The following is a 17775-nucleotide window of genomic DNA, read 5'->3' as shown; positions in this document are numbered from 1 at the left end:
ATTCATATTCTTCCGCATTCGTGTAGACTTTTCATGATATAAACCGCCGTAACTATTAATTAACCAGCACAATAAAGGGAAAATGAATATAAAAATAAAACGGATTTTTTTCATACGGACATCATTATACGTATACCTAGTCATATGTCATGTAATATAAGTGCCATTCTGTACCCGGGGGCTTGCAGCACCGAGTTTCACGTTATGGTAGTTGCTACCATTATTATTGTCACCTGCTGAATTATGTAGATTAGTATAAATGCGCGAATAATATTACAGTCGAGGCTTTTCTTTACCATCGTCCGAATAATCACGTGCGCAATGTTACGTAATAGTCGCTAATCGTGCCGACGACTGAGGCCGCAGTGCGCATTGTTTCCAATTTTTTCATCGACGCCGAACACTTTAACTTATTACAACTGTACGATATTATCCATTTATGTTCAGTCGTTTTGCGTATATTATCGGTGCTATAAGTACTATGTATTTAGGGTAAATTCGAATAGATTGTCACAAAGAATATAATGTCAGTTCACAAAAAAAAAAAAAAAACGAACAATATGATGGTTGGATGCGGTGTTTGCGCGTATACCACCTTATAATTTAATACAATATTATGCCTTACCTAAAAATAATATAATATTATACGCGCAGACGAAAAACCGTTATCGATTTCGTATAAATTATTATTACAATATTGTAATGATAAATATACGCGCAGCAGTATTTGTACCACGTATATATTGAGCGCGGCGTTCTGATTCCTGGCATCCTGTTGTCGCATATCAGCGCAGACGACGAGAACGTGTAATTGAAAATTTCAAAAAAGAAAAGAAAAATACATAAGTTACGTGAGAGAAATACAATTCTCTGAGACGATAACGCAGAGTGTAGACCCTTTTTTCATTACATAATTATATATCGTATGCGACTATAATATGGTGCTGTCCAGGGTGATGGAATGGGGGAGGGGGGAAAGGGGCAGGCGGTGATAGAGAGAAAAAAAGGTCAACCACACATTCTATTCCAGTGCGTTTTTACTACGCAGTGCTATGTAATTTTTTAATACCATCGTCGTAGTCGTCGCCGTCGTCGTCGTCGTCGTCGTTGACTTGTTGCCAATTATCGTCAGTCGTGCGTGCGTGCGTGGGTATCCATACTATTATACCGGAAGTGTGTATTGGAGTTAGAAATGTCTCGAAAAGAAATTGCACATGTTATTGTGAATACGTAACTTTGAGCTGGCGGCGACATTATGCATTATTAACGGATGATGTGTATTGTGATTAGTTTATCTGATCTGGATATATATATATATATGTGTGTGTGTGTGTGTGTATACCTATACTGCAGCCCAAGTTCCCCCGGTTGGGTTATGTATATATATATAGTAAATGCCAGGCCAGACAATGACGTTCGTCCGATTCGTAAAAAAAAAAAAAATTAAAAACGTATCGTGGTGAAGTCTTTTTTACACGTTGCCGTATAGTAGATATATATATATATATATTAGACACACACACACACACACATATATGCGATAATGACATATTATAAATCGCATCAGTATTCACTACTACTTTTGAACGCGATGTGTTGTGCGCGTTTTATATACATGTATTGTATACATTTGTACACTGCACACTGCAGTGTACATAATGTGCGCGTATGTATAATAGACACGCATAATATATGACTAAGTGACGGGCACGTCGGCAAACAACGGGCGTCGGAGTATATAAAAATGATTGCTCGATAAAGTTCATTGCCACAAGACGCGTGTATATTCGTCGCAACACAATATACTGCTAAGGCCTACGTCGAGTATAATATTATTATTATGGAAAAAAAAAAAACTGTACAATATGCAATATATGCACACATAGGTGCATTGGAAACGTTTATCCAGAGTCGAGGATAATAATTTTACATTTTTTCGACGTCGGTATAAACTGCTACGGTGTTTTGGAAGATTTCCACCTACACATCGGTAGGTAGGTAGGCACTTCCTTGAATTCGTAATAAGTAGGTACGTTCCCATATACGTTATTGTTTGTGAACAGAAATGGAAAAGTAAAAATCCAATCAAATAAGTTCTGAAACCGTAATTGTCTAAGTTTTTAATGGTGGACACATTATAATTGCCATTTACGTATTATAATATTCATGAGTTTGAATAGCTGCGTAAACGTTGACGTGAGCTCTTTGACGCATCATGTATGGCTATAATTATTTGTTTACCAATGCCTTGCAAGTGTAAGTATCAAATATGTAATAATATGACGAAAATTACGACTGAAAGTTAAAACGTCCATAGACAGGTCAAAAAACAAAATGAAAATAAACTCGTGCGTAACGTGTTATGTTCACAGATACTTAATATATATATATATATAAATATAATGCACGTTAGCGAATAACGTAAAATTATTGCCGAGTAAAGTTCATTAATGTCACGAAACGTCTATTGATCACATAGTTCCAAAAAAATTGATAACACTTATATTCGCTGTTGTTAACTGTGTTCTGGATAAATTCATACAGATTCAAAATCAAAGAAATTTTTAATTTTGTAAGATACTAATAGGTTTTTCTTAACAAACGGTGATTTATTTAATTAAGACTTTAATAGCAAAATTAAATGGTGCAAATATTTAGATTTCGGTTTATATTTTACATCGACTGTAGATTGACCGATTTCAAAATGAAACATTTTTAGAGAGATTTCGAACTTAACATAACAAAACACTCGGTTGTGACGTAAATCTTTAGTTAAGAATTCCAATAATTAGGATGGGAAAAGTTACACGAAAGTGGCCCTTGTAATGTGCGTTTGCACTCTGCAATATTATGTACATTGGGTCACGATTCATTAGTAGCTTTATTTTTTATCTTAAAAACCAAACGTTTAATAATAATTTGTTATGCACTCAAACGCATTATACCTTCAGACCCAATAACATTAATGTCTAAATCGTATTACATAATATTTTACAAGAGTTATTACAGTGTATTGTTCCCACACTCCCACTCAAACACACACATTGTATTTATACTATTGTCGGTCAGACTTAAAAAATCTTCATTGATGGGTACGCCGTACGCAAGCACGAATACTCGTAAATTGCTCTTGACCTTCACCGCACGAGTGTATTAGACTGTTAAGTGTTTAAAAATCATTAAGTTATTGTAAAATTTTCTGAGTATGGACTGAACAGAGCGTTTAAAAAGTGTACCAAAGAACATTTTATTAATATTAATGTGTATACATTAATTCTAGTTAAAAATTAGTAATTATGTGCTACTTTAATGCATTAATGTATACTATTATAATAAGAACGTAGTATAATTCGCCTTGAGAATAAACACAATTTTTTAATAACTGGATGTACAAAATAATTAATATTTTCGCGCTTTCATTCAGATATACGCCAATTCGATTTGAATATAATATTATAACTCAAACCAATTAAATAAATGGAGTAATTGATAATTATTACTAATTCAATACAAACGTTTTTAAACATATTCATTCAATTATTACATTTGTGAAATAGCGAATTATTTAAATAATGAAATTCGTAGATTTTTTTGAGATTAATGCAATAGTACCTATCAATGATTATTTAAAAGATAATTTTAATAAAAGTGTAAGAAATAAGAAAATGAAAAAATCTAAACTATTAACTACAGGGTTAAGTAAGAAAAATATAAATTGCCATACTTGATATCACACTATCAGGGTGATTTTCAAAATCTTATGACATAATAAAGCTTGTACCTAAAATATAAACCTATTTATTTAGAAATATATTGTCGTATACTCATTATGTGGTGGTTTGTTTATGTACGTTTATAAACACTGGTATTATTCCATTGAAATTTATTATCTAATGTTTATAGATAATTAGACTTATCATGCTAAACTTTTATGGGTATTCCATAGGCTTCATATTCGTCTTGTTAATGTATTGATGATGATATGCCTGTGAAAATATGTAATTTTTGACGAAAAATTAATCAAAAAACAGATGCACAGTTTTATAATATATATAAAATTTGTAAATAATTTTAATTTTAATAAAATAACTAAGTTAAATTTAAGTCATTGACGCAAATAAATAACTAAGTTATTTTTTAACATTTTATTTGTTTCACTGATTAAGTTAAAAGTTATCAAAATAATTAATTTATAACTAAACTTATATCCTTTTTACTTGTTCTTTACCAGATTTTTGCATATTATAGAGTTTATAAAAGCTTTGTTGAATATCTGAGAATTTTGTTTCAAAGCATTGTTATATGAGAAAAAAATACGAAACAAATAATTTAGAATATTAAATGTATATTATAGTGTACCTATTTATAGATAATTGTAATATGTGGTTTTTAATATTTTGTATATGATTTATAATGACTTTATTTTAAAACTTTTTTTTTCTTAAATATTTTTAAAATAAATAAAGTTACATAAACAAAAAAAATAATAAAAAATATTTTTTACTATCAATGTATAATACTGACATAAACAATTATAATGTGCATTAAAGTGTATTAAATAAAAACATGTACCTATGTCCTATATATCTATTATTTTCTGATAAAAAGTTATCGTGAAGTTATCGCTGTTTTAAATGTTTGATAAATTACGAATTACGTATGTTGTGCAATTTTTCAGAAAATGTTCAGAAAAATTCCTTTCTATTACATATTATTACACTGCCTATATGAAATTATTGTTATACCCGCAATTGTATAAAAAATGCATTAATGACATGTGACACAAATCGGAACTTTTCAAACCTCGTTATTACCATTAAGGACATATAGAATAATGGAACGCAGCCAACCGGATAATTAAAACATAATACTTTGTATCACGTGAAATTCCTAAACTCGCATAAAATTATAAAAAATAAAAAATATATAAGCAGAGACCATAGACAGGATGTTGATCACTTGTCTCGTTTCGCTCACACCTATTACCTTTTTCGTATATTATTAGTAAAGGTTAAGCTGTTAAAGTTATATATATATAAAAAAAAATAGGAGTTTAATTTCGTTTAGGTTATTAGAATGGTATAGTGTACTTCATAGACAATTTTTAATACGATAATATCTAGTAAATATTTTTTTTGTACTGTTAGCGTTTTACTATTTTTCCTTTAAAAATGTCAAGGAAAGAGGTCCAAACAGGCCCTAATTTAGAGTCTTGCCTAGTTAAGGTTTTTGATCTCTGATGAATACAGATATATAGCGATAAGACATGATACTTTGTGTAATTAATTACGTCGTACCTATACCTTTAAATTGTCAAATAAAAATTTTTTTTTTATTACTTCAAATATATAATATTCAATTACTAACAAATACAATAGGTGATGATGTACAGACAATGTATGTATAACACCGAATAAAGTGCACCATGTATAATTGCATGTATTGATATTACTATAAAATATTAACTTCATAGGCTAATTTTATTAAAATGTATTTGCAAACATAATAATAGATATTATGTAGCCAATTAATTATAACTCAACGAGGATGGTTGTCAAGAATAGCATCTGAAGTAGTTACTTTAAAAATCAATAAAGTCTAAAGACTCCGAGTTTTAATATTTGAGTTAATTCATATTTTTTTTTTTTTAGTTTTCTACAAAGCCATACTGGAAAATTAAAAAAAATATATGTCGCACACACGTCACAGTTAAATCAATAATTTCCTTAGTAGAAATTGTTTATATCATCTTAAAACGTTAATAAATGTTTTATTTTCTGGTCAGTACCACACATTATACACGAACAAATCGATTACAATATGGTTCGGTCAACTACTATAATATTATATCGTTACTATTTATTCTTTAATAACCAATGTCAAGGGGGCCGGGAACGTTAGTTAACATATTATGTGATAATAAATTAAACGGACGACAGTAAAAAATCTTTACGAGCATAGTTTTACAGAGCTTGCATAAGCTATAAATGTTATTATAATTTAACAAAATCACAATATTATAATGAATATTAAATAATGCTATTATAATTATTTAAATAATTGAACTCTAATGGTAACATTGGAATCATTTTTATCACCAGTTGCGGTGTTGCATATTTTATAACTTATTGTATAATACTACTGCGGTGGTAGGTACCGACGCACGGCGGAGACAATATACTAATAAATAACATTAAATTATTCGATTGTTTTATACACTAAGAAGTTGGCATTTATTTTGTTTTTTAAAAAATCGTTTCAAACAGAATTTTTTGCGATCATTATTATTATTTTTTTCTTCCCTTTCGTTTCGAGTTGTCCAGACATGACCGAAATAATCGCCGTTCCATCTTGTCGGGCGCCTGCTGGTGCAATAAAAATGCAGTTGAGCATTATTGCTGCAAAGAAACAATAATATTATTATACACAAGAAGAAAGAAAACAAAAAATCCACTTGTGCATTAAAACTTTTTTTTCTTTTTTTCTCTTAAAAAACCAATCCGAGACAACACGTCATTAGTCAATCTATTATTAATGCACATCGAAACTTGTTCCCAGAGAGAGCCTTTTGCTTATAACCGAGCCGAGACACCGTCGTAAACACACGCACACACAATATGCACGTTCGGCTTACGACTTCCATGGAGTGTGTGCACGTGATCCCGATATAGGAATTCTTTCTCCCTCTCGGGTCGAAGGTGCATACTTGACGTATATGTGTGTACTGCACGAGAGTCTATTGCCTGTGGTGTGAGGGGGACAAAATATAATCTATTTCGAGCGACGGTCATTAGAAAATAAAAAACAAAACAATTACAAATTACAAACAGACAAACAAAAAACAGTCGTACAACACCGTATTCCGTCTACTGTGGCGCCGGATACTACCTTTATAAATATAATAATATTATATTATACATATATTATCGAAACCTAAAAGCGTGTTCAAAATGACTCACTCCTAAACAATTACCGCGGTACATGTATAATATATTATACATAATATTATGTAGAGTAGAGAGTAGGTACAGAAAACAACGACCATCGTTCGATATGATAAGACGATGTGCAGTGCATATTATTATCATACTAACTTGATATTACTATTATATTATTTATATTACATTTAATAAGGATAAAAAATAAAAGTTTTAGAAGATATATGTGTATTTAATAGAATATAATATATTGTCGAATTATTATTATATGTACCTATATAAATGAGATTGACGCAATAAGGTTGGTAAATAAATAATATTATTACAACCGTCATTAGTTTCAGTCACAAAGAGCGACAAAAAGAAATTTGGGTTGAATAGCTGGATAGCTGACTAAGCTGCAGTGATGGTTTATATAATAATATACATTGTTATTAAACAGAGCCATTCACCAAGAATGGTCACCCCTATATTTTCATTTAATAATGAATTTATTCAAATTCTGATTTTAAGAATTTTTAATTGTTCAAGGATCATACATTTTTTAAATACGTAGTTATATCTATGGAGTTTCCTGTAGTGACAGCATTTATTTTTTTCAAATGAGAACCACCATTTTTAATGTATGCAAATTATTAAATATAAAACTGTTTTAAAAATGTTGACTTTTAATCAAAAATCAAACGAGTAGTTTTTTAGTTATTTAAATTTATGTTTAAACAAGTTCATAAGTTAGGAATATATTGGGGATGATAATTTTAAAATTTATAATTAATATTACCTTATTTATTAAAATTTAATAACTATAAAACATTGATTTGATTTAATATTAAAATTCCAAAAAACAGGATTTGAAAAGAATTTTTTACTAAAGAAAACAATGGTGAGAATAATTGGTAAATCACACTATATAATTATAGAATTGAATTCAGTTAATGTATGTATAAGTATACTGTATAGTAGAGTATGTCAAAAACGTGACGTGAACACACGATTTACCATTGTGGCTCCGAAGTTTTTTTTACGTTATTTCCTTAGTTTACGACCAGATTTGAATAAAGTTTATTGCGATCTATTCCAGATTTGATACAAGTGAACGCTGTTTAAACCAGAAAATGTTGCACCTGGTCACAATAGCTATCAGGCAAACTATACTAGAATGCTCGAAAAATGACTTTCTCAAAATATCCTGTACATGTCAAGTTTGAAGAGGGGATGTTGCAACATTTTGAAATTACCCTTATTTACCATAAAAGTGTTCAAAGGAATAATCATAATTTGAAACACATGTCCGTGCAATTGTTGTAAGACCAGTACATCTATCATCCGGATCAAAATTTATTTGTATATCGAACAACGACGTTATTTAGAAGAAAACAAAAAGAATATCACTACTTAGCATATAGTAGTTATCATTAAACCACGGTATTTTATCGTTATGGCTATATGCTTTGAATAATTATAAAAACGTATTTTGACAACAACTATTGACATTAATTAAAATCCGTCGACCCATCTACAGTACTAGAAAAAAACAATATATGTACTTAATATTATGTTTGTTGTATTACAATATATTTTTTTATCATTAATTATTGTTTCAATGAAGTAAGCGTACATACAATTTATAATGAAAAATACACTACTATTATATATATATATATTTATGTATATAGCACATATAGGTATAAATTATATAAATGTTATGGTATTTATTTTATGTTGTGGTATATTGTACGTGTACATAAATTGTTATTTTTTTTTACCATACATATATCGCTCAAATGCAAGTGTAGTCGCTTATATTACGTATTGTCGATATAATTATAATATGTATTAAATGACTCTTCAATAATAAAACAATTAATAACTTAACTAATAGAAATAAAATTAAAAAGCACATGTTTATCGAACGATTACAACAACTGCATAATGTTATAAGAAAACGTATGTAAATCTTCAATTAATAGTTTACTTGCACGTCTCGATAACTTGAGTGTTCAGTTTAAATGTTACGTTCTTAGTGTCAGTTATTTTGTTATTGATTTGTTTGTTAACAAATGATCATTCGTATGCAACTATGCATATAATTACATGATAATAACAGCTGGCTTGATTAGTAGTTAAATAGACGGTGGCATTCTATAAACTGCATTATGCATTTCTGTAATAATTAAACACACTTGTCAGTATAATAATAGTAATTGCATCGCCAATTAATATAACTGTTATTATTTATGAATCATTTTAATTTGATTAAAATGCATTAAAGTGTATTTTTATTGTTTACATTTAAATTAGACCGTCTAGACTGCATCGTTATATAATTTGTCTCTCCAGCATTCATCAATAATGATTAGTATAAGTCTAATATATAATATTAACAATTGAAACTATATAATAACTCTACACTGTTCAATTTAGAGCAGATAAAACAGACATATTAGTGATTCTTCGATAAAATGTATTGGAGTAATATTTTGTTTTCTTTTCATCGCTAGCATTAATTTTACGACCGTTAGACCGTTGGACACGAATCCAAGACAATGTACAATGACTAATTTCTTTTAAATTATCATTCATATTTTTTTTTAATAATCGTTAAGCATTATTTGTGCGGTGGTAGTCCATACGTATTTTTAAAATAATTAATGGAAGAAAAACAACTACAAATCCCGAACCAACCTGTCACTAACAGTATAGAGTAATTATTTACGTAATGCGATGTTGACGATGGCGTACTATAATATAACGTGATAGGTACCTATAAATTAGTAATTAAACATTATACATACACCACGTAAATATGTGGGTTTTATGTCAATAACAAGTAAATCAACGACGCAAAAATGATATAGCATAATATTATAACAGGAAACCGAATTTCACAGTACCTACACAACATATTATTACAATTATATTATTGTTTATAAGTCACGATGAGGTTAAAAATTAATATTATGGCTCTGCTGCAGTTATCAACAGCTAAGAAAATAAAAAAAAAACATTTGGGTATTTGAAACAAATATATAGTATAAATTATATAGTGTTGCGAGTTCGTGACCAGTGAATATTAATAAACGCAAAAACTGGACACGTAAAATACGCAATAATATCGGTTGCCATTAAATACCTAATTTGATCAATTTGGAGAAAAATATTTATTACATATTATTATTGAGTATCGTGTGATGATGATTGTTTTTGTAAGGATTTTACATTATATTTTAAGATTTTTGAAACATTTATCGACAATATAAAATATTTACGTACAAAATATGTCCACATTGAATTGATGATAATCAAAATATCCGTACTCTAACAGCGTTATCAATAAAATATTAAAATATAATAAATTAATAAATAACAGTATTATAAACTAAATTAATTTTTTGGGTATATTATACCTGAAACCTTAAACATATATTTGAAATAAATATTCAATGTCCTTCGTATTTATTGTACAACCGACGATAGATGCGTTTAAATGTTGACTTCTCACCCCTTTATTTCAACGACTGTAGTAATTTAATTGTTGGTTTGTTAATTATTTATTTTTAGAAACAGAGTGTAATTAATTTCAATTTGGTTTATAAAGATTAAAAGTAAGGTGTCGAGTTACAGTTTTGGTATATACAGTTTTATTAACCTGTTATTCAAACTTAATTTTTCTATAACTTGGAAACAAAATGTGTACATAAAATTAGTATAATATTTAAATATTACTCTACGCCAACATTCAGTCCTGTTCTAAAATTAATACTTAATCTCAACATCTTTCTATACATTGTACATTTATTTTGGTCGTAAAAATAAAATGTATTTTATTATCAGTTAATTAGATTAAAACGGTGTAAATTGTCATTTAATGTTGATTTAATAACAAGAAGTGACCGCAGTAAAATTAATTTATTTTGAAATATGAGATAGATAATTTAAAAATTAAAATAATTTAATAAAATTAAAAAACTTCCAACAAAAATCATGTCTGATTTAAAAAAAAAATTATGGATCACGGTTAAGTTTAGTAACATATTATTGTAAAAAGCTTTCAAATAATAAAATTATAAAAGAAGTTATATTAACACAACATTTGGTTCTACTTCAATAGTTCTTAAAAATCGAAAAAGTATTAAGGAAAGATGATCAATTTATGTACCTTAAGATTTTTTAAGTACAAAATAAAACAAATAAAAATACGAAAATGTACCTAGGTTTAAAGTTTAGAATATTATTGAAGAAGTCTTAAAATGTGAAATATTGAAATTTTCTTTTTAATATTACAATTGTAATTTAAAAAGGAAAATTAAGGTGATATTTAAGTGTTATTGTGATATATATTATATTGTCTTATTTCTATTAATTAAATATTTAGGAATTTAACTTTTATTTGTGAATTTATATATTTTGTTTATTTCAATATAAAATTATAAACCAAAGCACTAACTTTAACCACTAGTAGGTATATATTATTTTATGCTTACACGTTGTGTTGGCATAGAACGCAATTTAAATTGATAAATAATTGGAGGTTTATCTATTTTAAACGGACAAACACTTGTGAATTTGTACGTACATACAAATATCTAGGACACGAGGCCCGATACCTATACAATAAGATATATTATTAGGGGGCCCGAATGCAGAATATATAATAATATCGAACGACGGTAGTTATTGCTCCGCGTTTATTGTAACAACGTTTCGTCGTCGTGGAAATAAAACTTAATAATGGCGTATAATTCACACATATTATTATTATTATATAACACCATTATACAATATGTGATGCCGTGCAAACTCAACAAAAAAACACGACGTCCTGCTGCGATAATACCTATAATTATACTGCGCGATTGTTATATTCAAATCGCAAAAGCTACAAATAGTTTAATTATTCGATTGTTATTATTATTATTATAGCGGCGAGGGATGATAAATATTTTTTAAAAACATTATATGACGATGCTGTTGGCGTGCATTGCGTGCGGTGTTGGGATTCGTAGACACACCAATAATCCACTATATAATAGTGTTTTCCTTATATTATATACTTAAAACGTGCGTATGTATACACGTTGCTTGCCGTATCGCGTATATGACTTGTTCTTTGACAAAAATCAATAAAACGCATAGTACATAACATAATATATTAGGTATAGCGTGTAGGTACGTTTTATGTAAATCTTCCGCGTGACAGCCAAAATGTTGTTTGAAATCGCGAGTAAGTGAAATTGACCGTAAAACTCGTTTTGTACGATGTACTATAATATTATTTGATGCGTTACGCACAAAATATCACAAACACAAAAACGAATGGCCAGGATATACGCGAGTGTGCGCGTGTTGTACAAATTTAATTTTTGTTAATGGATGACGCGCAGGATGTAGGTACACAATATGTGAAACTGTATATATACCAATACAATTTAGCATATCTCCGTGTATAATATACGTAAAAAAAAAAAAAAGCAAAACAATATTTTAAAAATATCTTGAAAGTACTTCGTGTTTACAAATGTATATATTTGAAATGTATTTTGGAATTCTCGTGTCGCTTATGAATATATTAAAGACGATTATCAATAAAGATATTATTATACACAGCAACCGGGCGCGTATATTATTCGTAACCCGCAGTGCTCTCTTCTTGATTCGCTTAACTCGACGTGCGCCGGGATAGCGTCGCGTTTTCGGTCACGTATAATTTGGTGGCGGCGAAGTGGAAGGGTAGATGGGTTCGACGGAGCGATTTTAAAATAAAACGAAAATAACAATAATAATAATAGTAATAAAAAAAAAAAAAAACCGTAGAATTTTAATATGTATGAATATATCGCTTCTATATTTACCGTACACTCGGCGTAATCGATATACGAGATTAAAAAAATTATAATAATATTGTACATAATACAATGTTTAGTTTATCATATTATTATTGAAATACACGTGTAATCGTGTCTAAATAATACGAGAGTATATGGGACATCGATCGGGACGGTAATCAATTATACATAACGAACTCGGGTTTCGGGCGAAAACAATAAATCAATCGTTAGAAACGCAGGACAGACATTTTACATATATTATAATGTTATTATATTATGCTATTAGCGTGATGCATAACATAGAATGTTAATAATAAGATACGACTGTCCTGATTTTGAAGCACAACACAAAATATTTTTAACTCACGAGTCCACACGGTTGCAGTAGTCAAACATGATAATATGTGTTGTACATCATACATTATTATACTACAGATAAGATTAGATTTTTCCAGAGAAAAAAAAATAGGAGTGCCTTTCCGATTGACTAGTCAAACAATAAAATTTGATGCGAGGAAACTATAGCGTTGTACGTAATGTACATGTTTATCTATGTTATATTATGATTTATGTGCGTTAACATGGAATAAGGTACATGTTTTTATCTCGCTCGTCTTTCAAAAATAAAATTCCGATTAATTGAAAATTCACATACCGACATATTGTATTTGTTTTTTTATTCTTTCGTGTTTCCATGAAAACCGCGCCAACTCGGCTATAATATAATATTAGATAACCTATAATCTGATATAGTGATTTTAAGATTCCTCATGAGTTGTGACCATCAGATTTTGAAGTGAAATACGGTTTATAATTTAAGCATTAAAGATTCAATGTGTACTTTGATAAAAGTTTTGAAAATAATTTTGATTCAACACAACGGGATGAGAACGAGCATATTATTTTAATTTAATTTTGATTGTATTAGAACGCAGTATTTGAAAAAATTGAAAATTCTAGTCATTTATATATATAGGTATTTATAAAATAAATAGCGTGTAATAATAGTTTTTAAAATTACTTCAATATTCTAAAAGTTCAAAATTTTTCTAAATGTTTATTGGCCATTATTCAGAATTCTATGTTATTAAAATTAGCAATGGTCGAATTGGAGGGGGTTCATAGAGCTCCTCTACTATTTTTATTTTTTTTTTTGCGTACTCCAACTATATTTTTTTACTGGAACGGGGATGTCCAAAAAATTTTTAATAAAATGTGAATTTAAATCCATATCAATTATATATTAAATTTCATCGATTTTTAATATAAAAACAATAATTATTAATTTTGTTATCTATTTAGTATATTGAATAAATTATGTATGTTGATTATTATTATTTTTTTATTTTGTACTTAACATGTTAGTATTACTATCAAAATATATTATATTTCAATTTCTGTGTAACTGAAAAGTGGTATTCAAAATGTATGGTTGGTGAGCGGGATGTGTGAGGTAAAGCCCCCCACAGGTATGTGTTGAGTAATTGTGCAATTGGAACACTGTTTTAAAATCGTTAGATTGAGCTCCTTTAAACTAACTCTACTTAATTTTTCCCAATTCGAGCACTGAGAATTAGAAACACTCTTTGTAGTTTAAAAATTTGATCAAAATTATACGTTTCAGTCGTTTCATAGCATAATTCTTGAATTATATTATACTATATTTTCACTTATCTTTCAATCATGTACATATTCTAATTCAGTCATGGTTACTGAAAAAACATAAATTATTGAAAAATATAACCTATAAAAGGATAAAAAAAAATGTTTGTTTTAGAAATGGGCATAAAACTTTTTCTAAACTTGAAGTATATAAGTACTGCATACACAGGCTCGACGAGATTAATTATTTAAAAATCAATCTATAAAATGTCCATTTTTTTTAAGATTTAGAAAGATTTCCTCGTTATTTAGCAGCAAAACTATTTTATTTGATATCGCAACAACAGTTTTCCTGAATTTTCGTACGTGTACATCAATTCATCATTGTATAAAAATGTAAATAAAATAAACTATAACGTACGCAGTTGTACGTACGAGTGCACGCGTTTAAAATCACGACGGTGGCTTTGTGCTCTGCCAACTGTATACCAGAAAGTCGTGCGTATATTTTAATATCGCGTCTAAAGAACTATGTTCAACGTTCGTTAATACAATAATAATATGATAACCCACACGTATGATTTATCTATGCATTTGTATAATAATGTATACATATGTTGCGGCAACGGCCGGACGGCTTTTGAAATTGTGTTCCACGTGTAAACGAGACGGATCTCGGTCATCCGATTGTTACAGAAAACCCGTTATAACAGTGTCGTTACTCCAAGTGACTCGACTTAATATTCTGTATCTTATTGTTGTCATCACACATGGTTAAGTTTGTCAATTATATTGAATAGAGCGATTTGATATTGTTATACGTAAGGTGACGTGACCGACGCGATGTACAATAAATGATTGATAAATGTGCACGCGCATTGCATAATATTATCGTTATAATTCATAAGTCTTAAAAACTGCCTCGGTAAAGCGGAATTGATAAATTAATAAACTAAAGTAAGTCCTACTAGCCATTCATATATTGTATTGAGAATAATAAAATTTAGTAGATTTAAAAATGATTGATGTTTCTTAAAATTAATATATAGGTGAACCAAGTCATAAACTCAAGAACACTCTAAAAATGATTAAAATAATATGGCACATTATAACTTATAATATTATACTATTTTTTATTGCACATTTAATGAGGAGGATATATAGACGATAAAATAATTCATTTTCATTTATATGGTGCTTAATGGCTAATAATGTTGATGCTGTTTGTTGTAACAGCTAAACAAAGATTAAAGGACTATTAATAAAAAAAAAAAAAAAAAACGTTGAAAATTTGTAATCTGTTTAAACACTTTAAACCAATAATTATTAATAAAGCAATTTTTGCTTTTTTATAAAATATAATTGTTAGCTATTATTCTTATTTCATAGGTGAATCTTGTTAGCAAATAGTATTCATAAAAACTAAAATGGAAAATTTTCAAAATCAAGTTATATTATTAATAAATAGGTAATATTATATTAGAATAAAATACCTAAAGAATCTCGTTTATATTTTAAAAATAATTTCCTCGATTTCTTCTACACTCTTCTATTTAATCTTATTCGTGTATTTCCCACTACAGTACTACATATTGTATCACATTCAAAGATGTATTCTTAAAAGTTTATTTTACTCCTTCACTTTTATGTTTCATATTTATTATGAAAATATAAATAAGTATTAAGTAAGACACATCCCTTCCTTCTCAGCTGTACGAGCGGTTCACCGTATGTCGTTGGCTATTAAATTATTACATTTTTCACGCAATTTTCGCTATCCGACAGTATAGTAACTATAGTACACATGCAATTATATGTAGCCAATATATAATATAATCGTAGAAAATCGTATATTTTTTTATTATTTTATACGTATGGAAACGAACGAAAAAAATGACTCGTCGATATTCGGTCGATCGATCGTGTAGCAAATGCGGTTTTTTTTATTTTTTTTTTTACAAACGCGTACCGCGCAGACCTCACCGAGATGCACGGGTGATAGGTACACGTAACGTATTGTACACATATAAACACAGCTGCCATGTTATAAATATTTTAATAATAATGAACGGCCGTGATGTTGTTGCAACGTTGTATTATAATATAATATAATATAGGTAATATATTATATTATTATGTGGACGAGTGTAGTTTGTCAGAGCATTTGACGAGCACAAAAGAATAACGCTCGTACATCGTAATATCATACACCGCGATGGCACGTTGGGGGGGTGCGGGGAAAATCGATAATCAAAATCTTTTTTCCTCTGTTTCTTTTTCTAAAAGAATAATACGATTAAAACACATTCGTCTCGACGGCGCGCTTCTATAATATATATTATAATACAACGTAACGCGCGCATTCAATATAGATCTCACCTATTATGCACATATAGTGACGGGTAAAATTCGATACTTTCTCAGTGTTAATTATAATAGAATATTACCTATGTAGGCAACACGGTATATATATTATTGTACAGTCGATAAAAATATATCGTATTATACAACAACGCGAAGTATTTTGAATTGCCATTATGTAAGTATACAGCGTGAGCATTAAATCACTCGATGTCATAATTTCGCGAAATGTAAATAGGATGACAATAAATCATAATATTATTATAAACACTTTTGGACTTTAATACGAAATAACGTGTAAATGAACGTGTTATGTAGTCGTCGTGCTGACGAAGAACGGCTTTTGAATATATCAAACTGCTATAATATTGTCATATGTCGTGAATGCAGCAGATTTATAAGTTTGCATTTTTCCGGCCAAATGTTTGTGTAGTATGACATCACATTTAACGACGACGGAGACGCGGAAAAAAAACAAACAACTATAATATATTAATATAGTATTTACGTAAAACATCTCTGTCGGGTAAACACCCAAAACGTTTTACCGACCGACCGATCGGGTTTTCACCGTCCACACATCGCGATATCACTGCAGTTGACTGTCGCTGATTATCATCGTACCCAACGCCTCAACGTAAATCGCGTCCGGAATCGCGTCGTCATATACGATATTATCGCGATTGTAAATACGGCGGCGGCGCTCGTTTGCGAATTATTCGGCGTCGATCTCGACCTGTTGCTATCTCGCGCGCGCCCAGTCCGTCACCCTTTTTTGTCCGCGCGCACGCCAAGGTCGAGCTCGCGTCACACGCGCGTATTTGTCGTCTCTCTCTCTCTCGAGCGAGCGAGCGCGCGCGCGTGTGTGTGTTACGCGAGCTCGCGCACGCTTAACCGACACAATAATAATAATAATAATAATAATAGAAATAATATAATTTCTCGGGAGATAATGTTATATTGTAGCGCGCATCATCATTGTGTGTCGCTTTCGGCAGCGCGCGCGCGTTCACTTTTGGCCGCGTCCGCCGTGACGTTTAATTGCC

The 17775-nt window shown here is 29.6% G+C and overlaps 1 protein-coding gene across 1 annotated transcript in view; it reads left to right on the top strand.

Annotated features, from left to right (window-relative positions):
* LOC132920403 (solute carrier organic anion transporter family member 74D-like) overlaps positions 1-17775 on the top strand; it is a 38910-nt gene that overhangs the window by 10208 nt on the left and 10927 nt on the right. The gene's annotated exons all lie outside the window — the stretch shown is intronic.

The sequence above is a fragment of the Rhopalosiphum padi genome, chromosome 1 (genome assembly GCF_020882245.1).
Source record: "Rhopalosiphum padi isolate XX-2018 chromosome 1, ASM2088224v1, whole genome shotgun sequence".
In the NCBI taxonomy this organism is placed as follows: Eukaryota; Metazoa; Arthropoda; class Insecta; order Hemiptera; family Aphididae; genus Rhopalosiphum; species Rhopalosiphum padi.
This window is presented reverse-complemented; position numbering and strand designations above follow the sequence as displayed.